Source organism: Pristiophorus japonicus, chromosome 19 (assembly GCF_044704955.1).
Source record: "Pristiophorus japonicus isolate sPriJap1 chromosome 19, sPriJap1.hap1, whole genome shotgun sequence".
Classification (NCBI taxonomy): Eukaryota; Metazoa; Chordata; class Chondrichthyes; family Pristiophoridae; genus Pristiophorus; species Pristiophorus japonicus.
The window spans coordinates 95,876,326-95,894,621 of NC_091995.1; positions in this window are offsets into that span (position 1 = coordinate 95,876,326).

Consider the following 18,296-nt stretch of genomic DNA (forward strand, 5'->3'; position numbering starts at 1 on the left):
TTCTGCATGCTCTCGGCGACGAGACTCGAGGTGCTCAGCGCCCTCCCGGATGCACTTAGGGCGGTCTTAAGAGCAGTAAAGCACGACTTAATTTATTCAATCCTTTTTTTTAAACCTTCTGCCGTGGTCACCGAACGGGGCCAGTAACCCGGAGACCCTGCGGTGATAGTCCAGAGAACTTCGGCTCAAAGCCCAGCAGGGCACTTTTTGCGAATTTGAATTCGGCTCGAAAATGTAAAAAGTCTTCCTAAAGGTGGGTCCTTAAAACTGAAGGACTGTCGTTTTTAAAAAAAAAAAACAACTGTTTCACCGATGCCCCTTTAGGGAAGGAACCCCGGTCTACGTGTGACTCCTGTCCTGTACCAAATGTGATTGGCTCCTGACTGTCACTCTCTTGATTGTCTCAGTAATGGACAACGAGGGGGTGCCCAATAAATGGCACCAATGACACCCACCTACCGAGAATGAATATATAGATCTACTCGTACACACACACACACACACACACTCCGTCAGCTCAAGGCCACATAATCCAGGCTCGGTTGGGCAACCTGGTTACATAATTTGGTTGCCCAATTTGCACCGATCTGCTAACTCTGCTCTTTCTCGGCAAGCTTTTTCCCAAGGTCGTAGAACCATGTAGCACAGGATGATTCCATTTGTCCCATCGTGTCTTTGCCAGCTCTGTGACGGAGCGATCCCGTCAGTCCCACTGCCCCCTGCTCTTTCCCCTACAGCCCTGTGAATTATGCCCCTGTCCGGTATTTATCCAATTTCCCCGTTTTTGAAAGTTACGATTGAATCGGCTCCCACCATCCTTTTAGGAATGTGCATTCCCCGATCACGACAACACACTGCGTGAAAAAAAAAAATCTAATTCTCCTCCTCTTGCCCCCCCCCCGCCCCCCACTCTGGTTCTTAAGCCAATTATCTCAAACCCGACCCCCTACCCCCCTGACACTAGGAAAGAGTTTCTCCTTGCATGCTCCATTCAAACCCGTCGCAATTTTGAACGCCTCGAACAAATCTCCCCTTGATCACCTCCGCTCTGAGCCAGAACGACCCCAGGTTCTCCCGTGTCTCCACGTAACTGAAGTCCCTCATCATACAGAGATGAGCGGGGGGGGGAGCCGGGGGGGGGGGGCGTGGGGGGAGCGAACGAGTCAGGGTTCTCAATCGACCGACCAGTGCGCCCCCACACCACTCCCCCCCCCCCCCTCCCCGCCGAGCTCGGGCACCAACGGAATTGGATTCTGCTGTGACGCCGCTGCAGTCGAATAGCCTGCTGACCTTCCACTGGCCTGGGCTGGCTCGGAACGAACGGATGTGCCCCAGATCAAAGGTCAGGGAGTCTTCAGAAGGGGGGGGAGGGGGGGGGAGTGTGAAGAAAATCCCATGATCCGTGTATATAGTTATTTGTGAGATTGGGAGGGATCATGGTCCGTCAAACTAAACTCCACTGTATTTATATTCCTGAGATCGCATTTAAGCAAAGCCCTTTTTTGCGTGTGTGTCTTGTTATTTGTCGATGTTTTCTTAAGGCACACCCCCCCCCCCCCCCCCCCGCCCAAGTGAACGCGATTGGGTTTCGAATCATGTTGCGACCTTTACCAACCCTCCCCTTCATTATTTGTTAAAGAGAACAGAATCCGAGAGAGAGCGTTCGCTCCTCGAGAGGGCAGACTGGGGTCCCCGGGGGGAGGGGGATGGTCTGTGAGCAGATCCCGGGGTGGGGGTGGGGGGGGGGGCTGAGGAGCCCCACAAATGCCACCACATTTCTCACATTATTTATTACAGTATCGCCAACCATGGCGTTGGCTGGCCGCAGGAGAAAGCAAAGGTTTTCCACCTGAAGTTTATCTTTGGGCGGGATGTGGGGGGGCAGGAGTTTGTTAATATTTGCAGGTAGGCTGAACAATTTGGAATCCCCTGGCTCCCCCCCTCCCACCCCGACAAACTGCACTCTCGCACTGTAATGTGTGCCCCAGTGAGGATGCTCACTGGTTGGTCGAGCTGTTGAGTTGGGCGTGGCTTAGCCAGTCACGTGATGTTCACAAGACTCAATAAAACCCCGGCCAGTTGGGTTTGGGGGATCCACGATGGGGCAGGTGGTTGTGAGCCTGGTGGATGAACCGGTAATGTGTAGTGTGATTGTTAAACCTTTTGCTAATAAACCAACTAGTTCTGAATAGCAATGTGTTGCTATGGATTCTTCAGCAAAGAGCCCATGATGCAAATACTTCATACCCGCGATCCACGGGGAGATTGGGAAAATATTGTTCCTCGTGGAGCTCCGACTGTAATCCTGGATTAACTGGAAAAAAAATGAATTGCAAAGATGGTGTTCCCGCGTCATTCCGTGATCGGAGCGTGGGGTTTGGGGGGGGGGTGAGATGTCTGTTGTTACTGGATCTCGGCTTGTTTGTTGAGGGCAGCGGGTGAGGGAGGGGGCGAGCATTTGCCGGGAGCGTTGTTGGACATAACTCGCCGCATAGCTCGTGCCCCGTCCCCTCCCGATCCCTCACTCCTGCCCTCACCTGATAGTAATGATGTAAACTGGAGTATTTATACCCTGTTGTGCAGGTTCTGACATTGTATTATAGTATATTTACATCTCCTGAGTTCCACAGCTTTTCTTTTTGTTATTTACTAGTTTATTATAATGTAACTGTGCTTTCAACAAAATAAATGTGTTAAAAGATGGACATGTCACTGTACGTGATTCTTACTGTCCCTCCTCACAGGTTGTCCTTAGTGAGAGAGCGCGAGTGTGTGTGGGAGAGAGCGCGAGTGTGAGTGTGTGTGGGAGAGAGCGCGAGTGTGAGCGCGAGTGTGAGTGTGTGTGGGAGAGAGCGCGAGTGTGAGTGTGTGTGGGAGAGAGCGCGAGTGTGAGTGTGTGTGGGAGAGAGCGCGAGTGTGAGTGTGTGTGGGAGAGAGCGCGAGTGTGAGTGTGTGTGGGAGAGAGCGCGAGTGTGAGTGTGTGTGGGAGAGAGCGCGAGTGTGAGTGTGTGTGGGAGAGAGCGCGAGTGTGTGTGTGGGAGAGAGCGCGAGTGTGTGTGTGGGAGAGAGCGCGAGTGTGTGTGTGGGAGAGAGCGCGAGTGTGTGTGTGGGAGAGAGCGCGAGTGTGTGTGTGGGAGAGAGCGCGAGTGTGTGTGTGGGAGAGAGCGCGAGTGTGTGTGTGGGAGAGAGCGCGAGTGTGTGTGTGGGAGAGAGCGCGAGTGTGTGTGGGAGAGAGCGCGAGTGTGTGTGTGGGAGAGAGCGCGAGTGTGTGTGTGGGAGAGAGCGCGAGTGTGTGTGTGGGAGAGAGCGCGAGTGTGTGCGTGGGAGAGAGCGCGAGTGTGTGCGTGGGAGAGAGCGCGAGTGTGTGCGTGGGAGAGAGCGCGAGTGTGTGCGTGGGAGAGAGCGCGAGTGTGTGCGTGGGAGAGAGCGCGAGTGTGTGCGTGGGAGAGAGCGCGAGTGTGTGCGTGGGAGAGAGCGCGAGTGTGTGCGTGGGAGAGAGCGCGAGTGTGTGCGTGCGCGAGAGAGCGCGAGTGTGCGTGCGCGAGAGAGCGTGAGTGTGTGTGTGCGCGAGAGAGCGTGAGTGTGTGTGTGGGAGAGAGCGTGAGTGTGTGTGTGGGAGAGAGCGTGAGTGTGTGCGCGAGAGAACATGAGTGTGAGTGAGCGTGAGTGTGTGCGGGAGAGCGTGAGTGTGTGTCACGTGTGTCTGCGCGCGCGTGTATGCACAAATGCACAGCTCACCTCTGACCTTTCTTGAATGCATTCATAGAGTCAGACTAGTGCTGCACAGGAGGAAGCCATTCGGTCCATCGCACCTCTTGAAAGAGCGATCCAGTTAGTCCCCCTCCCTCCCCGCCCTGCTCTTTCCCCATTTCCATTTTCCCTCTACAAGTATTTATCCAATTTCCTTCTGAAAGTCATTTCCACCACAAGTAGTGCACTCCTCCTCGCCCCCTCTGGTTCCATCGATGATTATTGTCAATCTGTGTCCCTCTGGTTACCGACCCTCCTGCCCCGGGGAATAGTTTCTCCGTATCCACGCGCTCAAACCCCTCATGATTTTGAACACCTCTATCAAATCTTCCCTTAACTGTTTCTGCTCTAAAGAGAACCTTAGCTTCTCCATCAGCCATCGTTGGGTCAGTGTCACCCCATCCACCACCTCCAACACTCACTCCCTCCACCACCGGCGCCCCCTGGCTGCAGTGTGCACCGTCTACAAGATGCACTGCAGCAACTCGCCAAGGCTTCTTCGGCAGCACCTCCCAAACCTGCGACCTCTGCCCCCTAGAAGGACAAGGGCAGCAGGGGCACGGGAACACCACCACCTCCACGTTCCCCTCCCAGTCACACACCATCCCGACTGGGAAATATATCGGCCGTTCCTTCATCGTCGCTGGGTCACAATCCTGGAACTCCCTCCCTAACAGCACTGTGGGAGCACCTTCACCACACGGACTGCAGCGGTTCAAGAAGGCGGCTCACCACCACCTTCTCAAGGGGCAATTAGGGATGGGCAATAAATGCCGGCCTGGCCAGCGACGCCCACATCCCAGGAACACATTTTTAAAACTTTGGGGACAGATGTTGGGAACTGAATCCGAGTGGAGACGTTTCCGGAATAAGTCTAATCACAGTTTATTTTTTCTCAATATTTCTCTCAGTTTGTGAAAGTGACTCAACAATTAAGACAATGTTTTGGAGACACAGAGGTAGAAATGATTGCCGCTGATCATGGACACGCACATTCAATGCACTCGTTTCAAACTCTGCAATTCTCAAACGAACAGAGCTCGACTTTGGGCTCATGCTTTCATTAAGGTAACGGAGAGGGGAATCAGATCTGTGTGTAATCCTCTTCAAAAGATCGACATAGGAAGTCAAACTCAACATCTGATTTTTTTTTTCTTCCGACAGTGCAGCTCTCCCTCAGTACTGCCCCTCCGACAGTGCGGCGCTCTCTCAGTACTGCCCCTCCGACAGTGCGGCGCCCCCTCAGCACTGCCCCTCCGACAGTGCGGCGCTCCCTCAGCACTGCCCCTCCGACAGTGCGGCGCTCCCTCAGCACTGCCCCTCCGACAGTGCGGCACTCCCTCAGTACTGCCCCTCCGACAGTGCGGCGCTCCCTCAGCACTGCCCCTCCGACAGTGCGGCACTCCCTCAGTACTGCCCCTCCGACAGTGCGGCACTCCCTCAGCACTGCCCCTCCGACAGTGCGGCACTCCCCCATTACTGCCCCTCCGACAGTGCGGCACTCCCTCAGTACTGCCCCTCCGACAGTACGGCACTCCCTCAGCACTGCCCCTCCGACAGTGCGACCTGGATTTTTTGAGTGCTAGATCTTGGAGAAGGGGGTTATGACCTCAAAACCTTCTGAGGGACACGAAGAGTTTTGGGGTGTGGGGTGGGGGGGGGGGGGGGTGCAGAGAGGGGGATCATTCGGAGGAGAGGGTGGGGATGAAATTCAGCACTGGGATCCGTCGGCCAGATCTGCTACCACGTAACCCCAGCCCCGTCCCTGACTGTGTGGCAGCTGGGCGATTTCTCAACCTTTCCCCGAGCCCACAGCACACAGCGAGGCTTGTGTTCTGTTAAAATAAATACCTGGGAGGGAGGGAGGGTGGCGGCTGGAATTTGGACCAGGGGCTTGGACGGTCTGTAATAAACTGGCTGAACCTCACCCTTGTGGTTCACAGCACCATCCAAATAGAATTACCGCCCTGTTACTCCCTTCCCTGGTATCTGTTATTTTAATAAATCGGCTGGGTTTATTTTATACACGCACACACACGTACAGTGACAGACACACGGCGCTGGGGCCTGCAGACACAGCTCGGCGGGGTGGGGGTCCACAGGAGCCAGACTGCCAGAAACGGGCCGCCCCGGACCCTGCCCGGCAACAGCGAAAACTTCCTTGGAAAAATATATCTTGTGGCGGCGATCCAGGGAATTAGCGGCGTGTAAGTCGTCAGTGGAATTCTCTGTTCTCAGGTTCTCCGTTCACTCACCACACGCACACACACACACGGCTCTGTTTATTTTACTCAAACTCAAAGGTACATTCTTCTGTTCCCGCAATCTGTTTATTCCAGTTTTTTTTTTCGAGAAATGTTCCCCCATCCCTTTTTTCCTGACCCCCTGCCTCCTCCTCCCTCCCCTTCCCCTCCTCCGCTCTTCCCCATCTCTCCTCCTCCTCCCCCCTCCCCTCCTCCCCTCCTCCCCTCCCCCCTCTCCCCTCCTCCCCTCATCCCCCTCTCCCCTCCTCCCCTCCTCCCCTCCTCTCCCTCTCCCCTCCTCCCCTCCTCTCCCCTCCTCCCCTCCTCCCCTCCTCTCCCTCTCCCCTCCTCCCTCCTCTCCCTCTCCCCTCCTCCTCCTCTCCCTCTCCCCTCCTCCCCTCCTCTCCCTCTCCCCTCCTCCCCTCCTCTCCCTCTCCCCTCCTCCCCTCCTCTCCCTCTCCCCTCCTCCCCTCCTCTCCCTCTCCCCTCCTCTCCCTCTCCCCTCCTCTCCTCCTCTCTCCCTCTCCCCTCCTCCCCTCCTCTCTCCCTCTCCCCTCCTCTCTCCCTCTCCCTCCTCCCCTCCTCTCTCCCTCTCCCCTCCTCCCCTCCTCTCTCCCTCTCCCCTCCTCCCCTCCTCTCTCCCTCTCCCCTCCTCCCCTCCTCTCCCTCTCCCCTCCTCCCCTCCTCTCCCTCTCCCCTCCTCCCCTCCTCCCCTCCTCTCCCTCTCCCCTCCTCCCCTCCTCTCCCTCTCCCCTCCTCCCCTCCTCTCCCTCTCCCCTCCTCCCCTCCTCTCCCTCTCCCCTCCTCCCCTCCTCTCTCCCTCTCCCCTCCTCCCCTCCTCTCTCCCTCTCCCCTCCTCCCCTCCTCTCCCTCTCCTCTCCCTCTCCCCTCCTCTCCCTCTCCCCTCCTCCCCTCCTCCCCTCCTCTCCCTCTCCCCTCATCCTCTTCTCTTCTCCCCCCCAGCCCCTCATCCCCTCCTGTCCTCTGTAATGACTCACAAGACTTGTTACCTGATCCAACTTTATTCGCACCCAAATGTAACCTGCGTGACATGATACCCGCGCTTGTATACCAGTGACCGCGCACGTGCGCGTACAGCCTGATGACCTCTGACAGTGACGCCCCCCCTGGTGTCCGGTGACCCCAAGCATCAATACATAACACCTCCCCTCCTCCCCTGTCTCCTCCCCCGCCCTGGCCTCCTTTGCGGGGACGCGGGGGTCCGCCTGCCCCCTCAGTGACCGTTGCCTGGCTACACGCGCGGGCCTGAAATGCAATGCCTGCTATCCGGCCAGGGAGTGCGTCGCCGAGGAGAGGTGGCCTGAAGAACGGCCAGGAGCGGAAACCCGAACCGATCCCCCCCCCCCGCCCCCACCAAGGGCGTTGCGTTATGGCGGAGCCCATTTTGGAAAATGCGGCACGGATTAGGGTCGCCAACACCTCCAGGATTTGCCCTGGAGTCTCTGGGAATTGAAGTTCGATCTCCCAGGATGGATCTTTGATTCATTATTAATTCAATTGGTTCTGTTCCTTTTCCGATTGGCCGTGGGGATGGACCAATGGCAGGAGGGCAGAGGGGTGGGGGCAGATCAAGGCAGGAGGTCACGTGATGAAAGCTCCAGGAATAGGCCCAACCAGAGTTGGCAACCCAAGGCACCGACCAAGTCTGCACCCACTAGGCCAGTCTGTCGCCGCTGGGCCTTTGGCAAAGGGTAGAAGCTATTAGACAAGAAAGAAAAATGATTTCTGTCTCCCCTCTCCACATTCAGTCACCTGCACATCCACCTTTGTGTTACGGCGCGTGGCAGAAGCCTGTTCCTTAGGCCTCAGCCGTGGCTCAGTGGGTCGCGCTCTCGCCTCGGAGTCAGAAGTTCGTGGCATTCGAGATCTGCTTCCAAGACTTGAACACAAAACCCAGGCTGACACTCCCAGTGCAGTACTGAGGGAGTGCCGCACTGCCGGAGTGGCAGTACTGAGGGAGTGCCGCACTGTCGGAGGGGCAGTACTGAGGGAGTGCCGCACTGTCGGAGGGGCAGTACTGAGGGAGTGCCGCACTGTTGGGGGGTCAGTACTGAGGGAGTGCCGCACTGTCGGAGGGGCAGTACTGAGGGAGTGCCGCACTGTTGGGGGGTCAGTACTGAGGGAGTGCCGCACTGTCGGAGGGGCAGTACTGAGGGAGCGCCGCACTGTCGGAGGGGCAGTACTGAGGGAGCGCCGCACTGTCGGAGGGGCAGTACTGAGGGAGCGCCGCACTGTCGGAGGGGCAGTACTGAGGGAGCGCCGCACTGTCGGAGGGGCAGTACTGAGGAACTGTCGCACTGCCGGAGGGGCAGTACTGAGGGAGTGCTCCACTGTCGGAGGGTCAGTACTGAGGGAGCGCCGCACTGTCGGAGGGGCAGTACTGAGGGAGCGCCGCACTGTCGGAGGGGCAGTACTGAGGAACTGTCGCACTGCCGGAGGGGCAGTACTGAGGGAGTGCCGCACTGTCGGAGGTGCCGTCTTTTGGATGAGACGTTAAACCGAGGCCCCGTCTGCTCTCTCAGGTGGATATAAAAGATCCCATGACACTAAAGAGAGAGAAAAAGCATGTGTTTATTTCACAGCTCCACCATTGAAAAGGAAGTTAGCTTCCAGCAGATTAAAGCTTTGTTTTGTTGAGAGCCACGTATGTATCCTTCCTGGGAAACCCCCACGATTAACATTCGGTAAAATATTCTAAAAAAGTATCCATCTTAAATGCAAATAATTAACAGCCCTGTTATAAATGAAAGGTATTTTTTCTTGATGCCTCTCTTTACTCTGAGAACATAGGAGAAGGAGGAGGCCATTCAGCCCCTCGAGCCTGCTCTGCCATTCGGTGAGATCCTGGCTGATCTGTATCTTAACTCCAGCTACCCACCTTGGTTCCGTAACCGTTAATACCCTGACCCCAAAAAGTCTATTAATCTCAATTTTGAGATTTCCAATTGACCCCCTCAGCATGAACAGCGTTTTGGGGGGAGAGAGTTCCCGATTCCCACGGCCCTTTGTGTGAAGACGTGTTTCCTGACATTACCCCCGCATGGCCGGGTTCTAAATTTAAGGTGATGCCCCCTTATTCTGGACACCCCCACCAGAGGAAAGGGTTTCTCTCGATCTCCCTCATCAACTCCTTTAATCAACTTAAACACCTCGATCAGATCGCCTTTTAATCGTCTAAACTCGAGGGAACACCAGCTCACCTGTGCTGCCTGCCCTCGAGATTTAACCCTTTCAGCCCCCCCCCGGGGGTATCATTCCTGGTGACCCTGCGCCCCTCCCATTCCCAGGCCGCTATATCCCTTCCCCCCGGAGGGGCTGATCTCGCCTGTCGCTGTATCGCCCCGAACTTCGCAATGGCCAGGATCAAAGCTGTGACCTGGCTGGGTCTGTGAGCCTCAGCACCTCACTGCACAGTGCGATCCCAGTATATCCATGAGCGGGATGTGGACGTCGCGGGCGAGGGGGGAGCGTTTATTGGCCGCCCCCCCCCCCCCCCCTCAGTGACGCAGTGTCTCGCTCCGCCACTTCAGAGGGGCAGTTAACGGCTTGGTGTGGGTCTGGAGTCACCTGTAGGCCCAGCCTGGGTAAGGTCGGCAGGTTTGCCGCCCTGAAGTTGTTGGGTTACTACGACATTCCCACGGCTCCGTGATCACTTTTACCGAAACCACTTTCTTAATTTCTTGAATTATTTTTTTTTAACTTAATTAGAATTCTCAAACTGCCCAGCGTGGGATTTCAACTCTTGGTCTCTGGAATATTAGCCCAGTAATATAACCCACTCACACCACCGTACCCGCTATCTGTGGGGGGGGGGTAACACGACTGAGTAAATAAGCCAATAATATTCAAACGTTTCTCGAGCGTTATATGGCGATGAAGTTAAAATCCGCAGACACTGCCTCGTGAACATCTTTATGGAACGATGCTGCTGGGTCAGATATCGCCTCCCCCTTCCCCCACCCCGCCCCCCCCCACGCCTCACGTCCTCAGCCCCCACCTCCCGGGAGGGAAGGCAGCGAAGGGCAGTGTCCGCGGAGGGAGAGTGGGGAGAGGGCGGGGGGTGAGGATGGAGGGAGGGGGTGTGCAGAGGGAGGGTAGGAGGGGGTGGCGAGAGCCAAGGGGTGGTGGGGGGGGGGGGGGTTAAGTTAAGTCTGCACCGCTCCCAGCTGAACGTGAGTCTGCGATTCACAGACTTGCTCCTGAGAGCAATGTGAACAAAGAGCTCATTTAGCAAGCGGCCCTGTGGTCAGGTCTGACTGCAGGCTTAAGCCCTGCACCTACACAATGGGCTCCCTTATACCGCCAAATCCCACATCAGTAATACGATTACAGGATTGCAAAATAACCAGGTTGGTTACAATGTCGTCGGGCGCAGATTAACCCTTTCACCCAGTGGCCTGCCGAGCCCTGCAGTCACAGTAACCCCAGGCAGGCCCCACGCCGGGTCCCACAGTATCCGCCTGCAAATTTACACAATCACCCCTCCGTACCCCCCCACCCTGACCCCCCTCCACACCCCGCAACCCCCTCCCCCCACACCCCGTTGATTGAGGGATAAATATTGGCCCCAGGACACCGGGGATAACTCCCCTGCTCTTCTTCAAAATAGTGCCATGGAATCTTTTACATCCACCTGAGAGAGCAGACAGGGCCTCAGTTTAACATCTCATCCGAAAGACGGTACCTCTGACAGTGCGGCACTCCCTCAGTGCTGCCCCTGCGATAGTGCAGCGCTCCCTCAGTACTGCCCCTCCGACAGTGCGGCGCTCCCTCAGTACTGCTACCTCCGACAGTGCGGCACTCCCTCAGTACTGCCCCTCCGACAGTGCGGCGCTCCCTCAGTGCTGCCCCTCCGACAGTGCGGCGCTCCCTCAGTACTGCCCCTCCAACAGTGCGGCGCTCCCTCGGTACTGCCCCTCCAACAGCCCGGCGCTCCCTCAGTACTGCCCCTCAGACAGTGCAGCACTCCCTCAGTACTGCCCCTCCGACAGTGCGGTGCTCCCTCAGTACTGCCCCTCAGACAGTGCAGCACTCCCTCAGTACTGCCCCTCCGACAGCGCGGCACTCCCTCAGTACTGCCCCTCCGACAGCCCGGCGCTCCCTCAGTACTGCCCCTCCGACAGTGCGGCGCTCCCTCAGTACTGCCCCTCCGACAGTGAGACACTCCCTCAGCACTGCCCCTCCGACAGTGCGGCGCTCCCTCGGCACTGCCCCTCCAACAGTGCGGCACTCCCTCAGTACTGCCCCTCCGACAGTGCGGCACTCCCTCAGCACTGCACTGGGAGTGTCAGCCTAGATTTTTGTGCTCAAGGCCCTGGAGTGGGGCTTGAACCCACGATCTAAGAGAGAGTGAGAGAAAGAGACAGGGAGACGGCTTGCGAAAGATGGTGAGAGAGAGAGAGAGAAAAGGTTATTAAACAAATTACTCACGGGATTGGAGGTAATATACCAGCATGGATTGAGGATTGGTTAACGGACAGGAAACAGAGAGCAGGAATAAACGGCTCCTTTGCTGGTCGGCAGGCTGTAAGTAGTGGGGTGCCGGGGGGATTGGTGCTGGGCCCCAGCTATTCACAGGGGATGGACAGGGTAGAGGCTGAGAGGCTGTCACAGACTCAGGATAAGGGGTCGGCCGTTTAGGACTAAGATGAGGAGAACTGTATTCACTCAGAGGTCTGTGAATTTTGGAATTCTCTGCCCCAGTCGCTAATAAATCCAATCGGGAATTCAGGAAAACCGCCTTTACCCAGAGGTTGTTGGGAATCTAGAAAAGGAAAGGCCGAGGGGCGAGCTGATGGAGGTCTTTAAACCCGTGAAAGTGTTTGATACGGTCGGCGCAGAGAAACTGGGGGCGAAATTGCCCCATTTTAAAGCTGCGTTAGCGCCTCCGGGGAGTGCAAGGCAGTTTCCGCCCGGGGGAGGGAGGGAGGTTGCCTGGGAGTTTTCGGAGGTGTTGCCCTGGGCCGGCGCACAACCGCCGATGATGACATCCGCCGTGCGCGGCGTCCCCTCAACGCCCCGCGGGTGGCCGATATCCGCTCTCGGGGCGGTGATTAAAGGGGAGGGCGCCAGCGTCCCGGGCCGCCATCTTTTTCTGGCGGCCGTCTCTCGGGTCGGCTCAATGATGGCGGCACTAACGCGGTCCCGGGCCGCCATCGCACTCCGTCTTGGCTGCCGGGCTGCGGCTCCTGTCCCACGCTGCCCCCGGGGGGGGGGGGGTACCCCAGTGGAGGCCCCGCCCCTTTAACCGAAGGGGGAGGGGCATTGAAAAGTGCGTCAGCGCGGAGCGTCCGGGTGAAGTGCCCGTGCGAGATCGCGCTCCGCTTCCTTTCAGGGGCAGGGAGGGCAATTTGGTGCCGGGCGCTAAAGGCCACGGGGCGAGGGCCAATTTCACCGCCAATGTTTGCACTTGTGGGGGAGGCCAGAACTAGGGGCCACCAATATCAGACAGTCACTGATAAATACAACGGGGAATTCAGGAGACACTTCTTTCCCCAGGGAGCGCTAAGAATGTGGAACTCGCTGCCACAGGGAGGGGTTGAGGCGAATAGTATCGATGTATTTAAGGGGAGGCTGGATAAACACATGAGGGAGAAAGGAATAGAAGGATATGGTGATGGGGTGAGATGGAGAGGGGTGGGAGGGGGCTGGTGTGGAGCATAAACCCCGGCACGGAGCGGTGGGGCATAAACCCCGGCACGGAGCGGTGGGGCATAAACCCCGGCACGGAGCGGTGGGGCATAAACCCCGGCACGGAGCGGTGGGGTCCAGTGGCCTGTTTCTGGGCTGTACAATTCAGTAATTTTAGCTGATGTTCCATTCATACCCCCCGCTCTCCCCAGCCCGTACCCCTCCGCCCACTCAGCCCCTACAGACCAGGTCACAATCTGTTACCGACTGAGCTCCTGACCTCGGTGATCATCTGTCGGCTCATATCAGTCTGCAGCCCGAATTACTCAACACCTTGTCCTGTAAACCCCCCATGTAAACATCTCCAGCTCAGTCTGACGCAGGGGAGCCCCCAGCCCTGGTACACATCCCTCCAGCTCTTCAACGGTGAATGGGCAACCAAGGTACGCCTCAAATACCCACTCCCCTCCCCAATCCCGATCCTCTCTCCCCCCCCCCAATCCATTCCTCTCTCCCCCCAATCCCGATCCTCTCTCCCCCCCCCAATCCATTCCTCTCCCCCCCCCCAATCCATTCCTCGCCCCTCCCACAATCCGATCCTCTCCCCCCCAATCCATTCTTCTTCCCCCCCAATCCCGATCCTCTCTCCCCCCCCCCAATCCATTCCTCTCCCCCCCCCCAATCCATTCCTCGCCCCTCCCACAATCCCGATCCTCTCCCCCCCAATCCATTCCTCTCTCCCCCACAATCCCGATCCTCTCCCCCCCCAATCCATTCCTCTCCCCCCCCCAATCCATTCCTCCCCCCCCAATCCATTCCTCTCCCCCCCCAATCCATTCCTCTCCCCCCCCAATCCATTCCTCTCTCCCCCACAATCCCGATCCTCTCCCCCCCCCAATCCATTCCTCTCTCCCCCACAATCACGATCCTCTCCCCCTCAATCCATTCCTCTCCCCCCCCAATCCATTTCTCTCCCCCCCCAATCCATTCCTCTCCCCCCCCCAATCCATTCCTCTCTCCCCCCAATCCCGATCCTCTCCCCCCCCAATCCATTCCTCTCTCCCCCCAATCCCGATCCTCTCCCCCCCCCCCAATCCATTCCTCTCCCCCCCCCCACACCCCCCAATCCATTATTTCATTGTCCGACCCGAAACGATAACTCTGTTTCTCTCTCCAGCCTGACCCACTGAGATTTCCAGCATTTTCTGTTTTTTTTCAGTGCCTTACTGAGAGCCCACAAGGAGTCACTGTGTTCAGTCCTGGGCCGGTCCCAGCGGGGAGGATATATCGGCCTCGCAGGGGAAACAGCAGGTTCACCAGAATGATACCGGGGCTCGGGATAGGTTGCATAGACTAGTCTGCGTTCCCTGGAGTTTAGGGATTATCTGATCAAGGTGTTTAAATGGATTTGACAGAGTAGATAAAGAGAAACTATTTCTTCTGATGGAGGAATAAGAACTTAAGAAATAGGAGCAGGAGTCGGCCATTCGGCCCCTCGAACCTGCTCCGCCATTTAATAAGATCATGGCTGATCTGATCATGGACTCAGCTCCACTTCCCCGCCCGCTCCCCATAACCCCTTATCCCCTTATCGCTCAAAAATCTGTCTATCTCCAACTTAAATATATTCAATGACCCAGCCTCCACAGCTCTCTGGGGCAGAGAATTCCACAGATTTACAACCCTCAGAGAAGAAATTCCTCCTCATCTCAGTTTAAATGTGCGGCCCCTTATTCTGGAACGATGCTCCCAGTGCCATGAAGCACTAAGGCTAAGCACTGAAACTCTCTGCGGGGGCTCCAGTTTACCTGTTATTGTGTCAATCTCCCTGATACAAAACTTACCGGTATAAATACTGACACCTGCTCCGTCCCATTGTAAGAGCAAGAAAGACTTGCATTCCACGGACTCAGGACGTCCCAAAGCGCTTTACAGCCAATGAAGTACTTTTGGAGTGTAGTCACTGTTGTAATGTGGGAAACGCAGCAGCCAATTTGTGCACAGCAAGCTCCCAGTACTGAGGGAGCACCTCGCTGTCGGAGGGGCAGTGCTGAGGGAGTGCTGCACTGTCGGAGGGACAATACTGACGGAGAGCCGCACTGTCGGCGGGGCAGTACTGAGGGAGCGCCGCACTGTCGGAGGGGCAGTGCTGAGGGAGAGCCGCACTGTCGGAGGGATAGTACTGAGGGAGCACCGCACTGTCGGAGAGGCAGTACTGAGGGAGCGCTGCACTGTTGGAGGTGCCGTCTTTCAGATGAGACGTTAAACCGAGGCCCCGTCTGCTCTCTCAGGTGGACATAAATGATCCCATGGCACTATTTCGAAGAAGAGCAGGGGAGTTCTCCCCGGTGTCCTGGGGCCAATATTTATCCCTCAACCAACATCACTAAAACAGATGATCTGGTCATTATCACATTGCTGTGTGTGGGAGCTTGCTGTGCGTAAATTGGCTGCCGCGTTTCCCGCATTACAACAGTGACTACACTCCAAAAGTACTCCATTGTCGGTAAAGCGTTTTGAGATGTCTGGTGGTCGTGAAAGGCGCTATTTAAATGCAAGTCCTTCTTTGTTTCTAACTCTATCAGCATAACCCTCTATTCCCTTTCTCCCTCATATGTTTTTCCAGTCTCCCCTTAAACACATCGATACTATTCACCTCAACCCCTCCCTGTGGCAGCGGGTTCCACATTCTCACTGCTCCCTGGGGAAAGAAGTTTCTCCTGAATTCCCCAATGGATTTATTGGTGACGATCTTATATTGATGGCCCCATCCACAAGTGGAAACCTTTTCTCTACGTCTACCCTATCGAACCCCTTCATCCTAGTAAAGACCTGTATCAGGTCTTCCCTTGTCCTCCTCGTTTCTGGAGAACGGAGCCCCCCCCCACACCCAGGTTCAGCCTTTCCTGATAAGCTGTTGTGATTCCCGGACGGCAGTGAGACGGATTTACCCGGGAAACGTCTGCCGGTGCCCCACCCTCTCCCAGGTAAATGAAGCCGTGAGCCGAGATTTGCCCAGGTACGTCGCGAGGATCCGATACGCTGTCGCTCGGTGTCACGGCAACCCTGCCCCAACCACCCCCCCCACCCTCCGCGGACCTTCAGTGTAAGAGATATTTCCATTTGATAAAGATTGGCTCTGGTATCACTGGCGGGTGGAACAATGGCTGGGCTTGTCAAGGCTGTGCGCTGATATCCCTGAGAAGGCCCTGCAGCCAACTACTTGCTCGCTCGCTCTCCGAAAGGAAATTGGGCGTTGCCGTGGCAACCGGCTCTCCGGCCCCCAGAGCACAATGCGCTGCCTGTGACAGAGCAAGGGAAGGGAACGTGAATAACAAAAGGAAGGCAGGCCGGGTAAAGCACGGGAGAGATGAGGCTACGCTCGGTGCTGAGAGATTTTCACCACCAGGCAGGTGGGAGGGGCAAAACACGAGTCAGTGCAGGACCCCGCACAGGAGGAGGCCATTGGGCCCATCGAGCCTGTGCCGGCTCTGTGACAGAGTGATCCCATCAGTCCCACTCCCCCCCCCCCCCCCCCGCTCTTTCCCTTCCAAGTATTCAGTGTCAGCCGTGGCTCAGTGGGCAGGACTCTCGCCAGAAGGTCATAGGTTCGAGTCTCGCTCCAGGGAACTGAGCACAAAAATCTAGGCTGACACTCCCAGTGCAGTACTGAGGGAGCGCCGCACTGTCGGAGGGGCAGTACTGAGGGAGCGCCGCACTGTCGGAGGGGCAGTACTGAGGGAGCGCCGCACTGTCGGAGGGGCAGTACTGAGGGAGCGCCGCACTGTCGGAGGGGCAGTGCTGAGGGAGCGCCGCACTGTCGGAGGAGCAGTGCTGAGGGAGCGCCGCACTGTCGGAGGGGCAGTACTGAGGGAGCTCCGCACTGTCGGAGGGGCAGTACTGAGGGAGTGCCGCACTGTCGGAGGGGCAGTACTGAGGGAGCGCCGCACTGTCGGAGGGGCAGTGCTGAGGGAGTGCCGCACTGTCGGAGGGGCGGTACTGAGGGAATGCCGCACTGTCGGAGGGGCAGTACTGAGGGAGCTCCACACTGTTGGAGGGACAGTACTGAGGGAGCGCCGCACTGTTGGAGGGGCAGTGCTGAGGGAGCGCCGCACTGTCGGAGGGGCAGTACTGAGGGAGTGCCGCACTGTTGGAGGGGCAGTACTGAGGGAGCGCCGCAGTGTCGGAGGGGCAGTACTGAGGGAGTGCCGCACTGTTGGAGGGGCAGTACTGAGGGAGCGCCGCACTGTCGGAGGGGCAGTACTGAGGGAGTGCCGCACTGTCGGAGGGGCAGTACTGAGGGAGTGCTGCACTGTCGGAGGTGCCGTATTTCAGATGAGTTGTTAAACCGAGGCCCCGTCTGTTCTCTGAGGACGTAAAAGATCCCACGGCACTATTTTGAAGAAGAGCAGGGGAGTTCTCCCCGGTGTCCTGGGGCCAATATTTATCCCTCAATCAACATCACTAAAACAGATTATCTGCTCATTATCACATTGCTGTGTGTGGGAGCTTGCTGTGCGCAAATTGGCTGCCGCGTTTCCCACATTACAACAGTGACTACACTCCAAAAGTACTTAATTGGCTGTAAGTCTTTCCAGTATTTATCCAATTCCCGGTTTGAAAGTCACTATTGAATCTGCTCCCACCGCCCTTTCAGGCAGCGCGTTCCCGATCACAACAACTCGCTGCGTAAACACAAATTTGCCCCCTCTTATATTAATGCCAATTATCTTAAATCCGTGTCCCTCTGGTTACCAACCCTCCCGGAACTGGAAACCATTTCTCATTATTCACTCTATCAAAACCCCTCGTGATTTTGAACACCTCGATCAAATCTCCCCTTGACCTTCTCTGCTCCGAGGAGAACAACCCCAGATACTCCACTCTCCACGTAACTGACGTCCCTCATCCCTGGAGCCATTCGAGGAAATATCCTCTCTGCTAAATTGCAAATTTAAGGCGGAGCAATAAATCTTCTGCCCAAATATTTAACTGAAATAGCAATGGAAAATTCTAGAAATGCGCGCCAGGTCAGTCAGCATTCAGAAGAGGTGATTACCATTTTCCGTCCAATACTGATATATTTTTTTCTATCAAACAATCCTCTCCGTATCTTTCTCAATCTCTCCCTCAGTCTCATTCCGCTTTTACAATCTCTGCGTTTCTCGGGGTCACTGCGTTTGGATTTTATCAAACAACAATGCCAACAACAGAGTACATTTTCCTAGCGCCTTCAAAATCCCAAGGCACTTTACAGTCGCAAACATCAGACAAAATTGAACATGCATAAGGAGATATTAGCGCACGTGACCAGAAGATTGGTCAAAGATTGGTCAAAGAGGTCGGTTTTAAGGAGCGTCTTGAAGGAGGAGAGAGAGGTAGAGAGGTGGAGAGGTTTAGGGAGGGAGTTCCAGAGCTTGGGGCCCAGGCAACAGAAGGCACGGCCACCGATGGTGGAGCGATTATAATCAGGGATGGTCAGGAGGGCAGAATTAGAGGAGCGCAGACATTTCGGGGGGTTGTGGGGCTGGAGGAGATTACAGAGATAGGGAAGGGGCGAGGGCCATGGAGGGATTTGTTAACAAGGATGGGAATTTTGAACCGAGGCGTTGCTTAACCAGGAGCCAATGTAGGTCAGTGAGCACAGGGGGT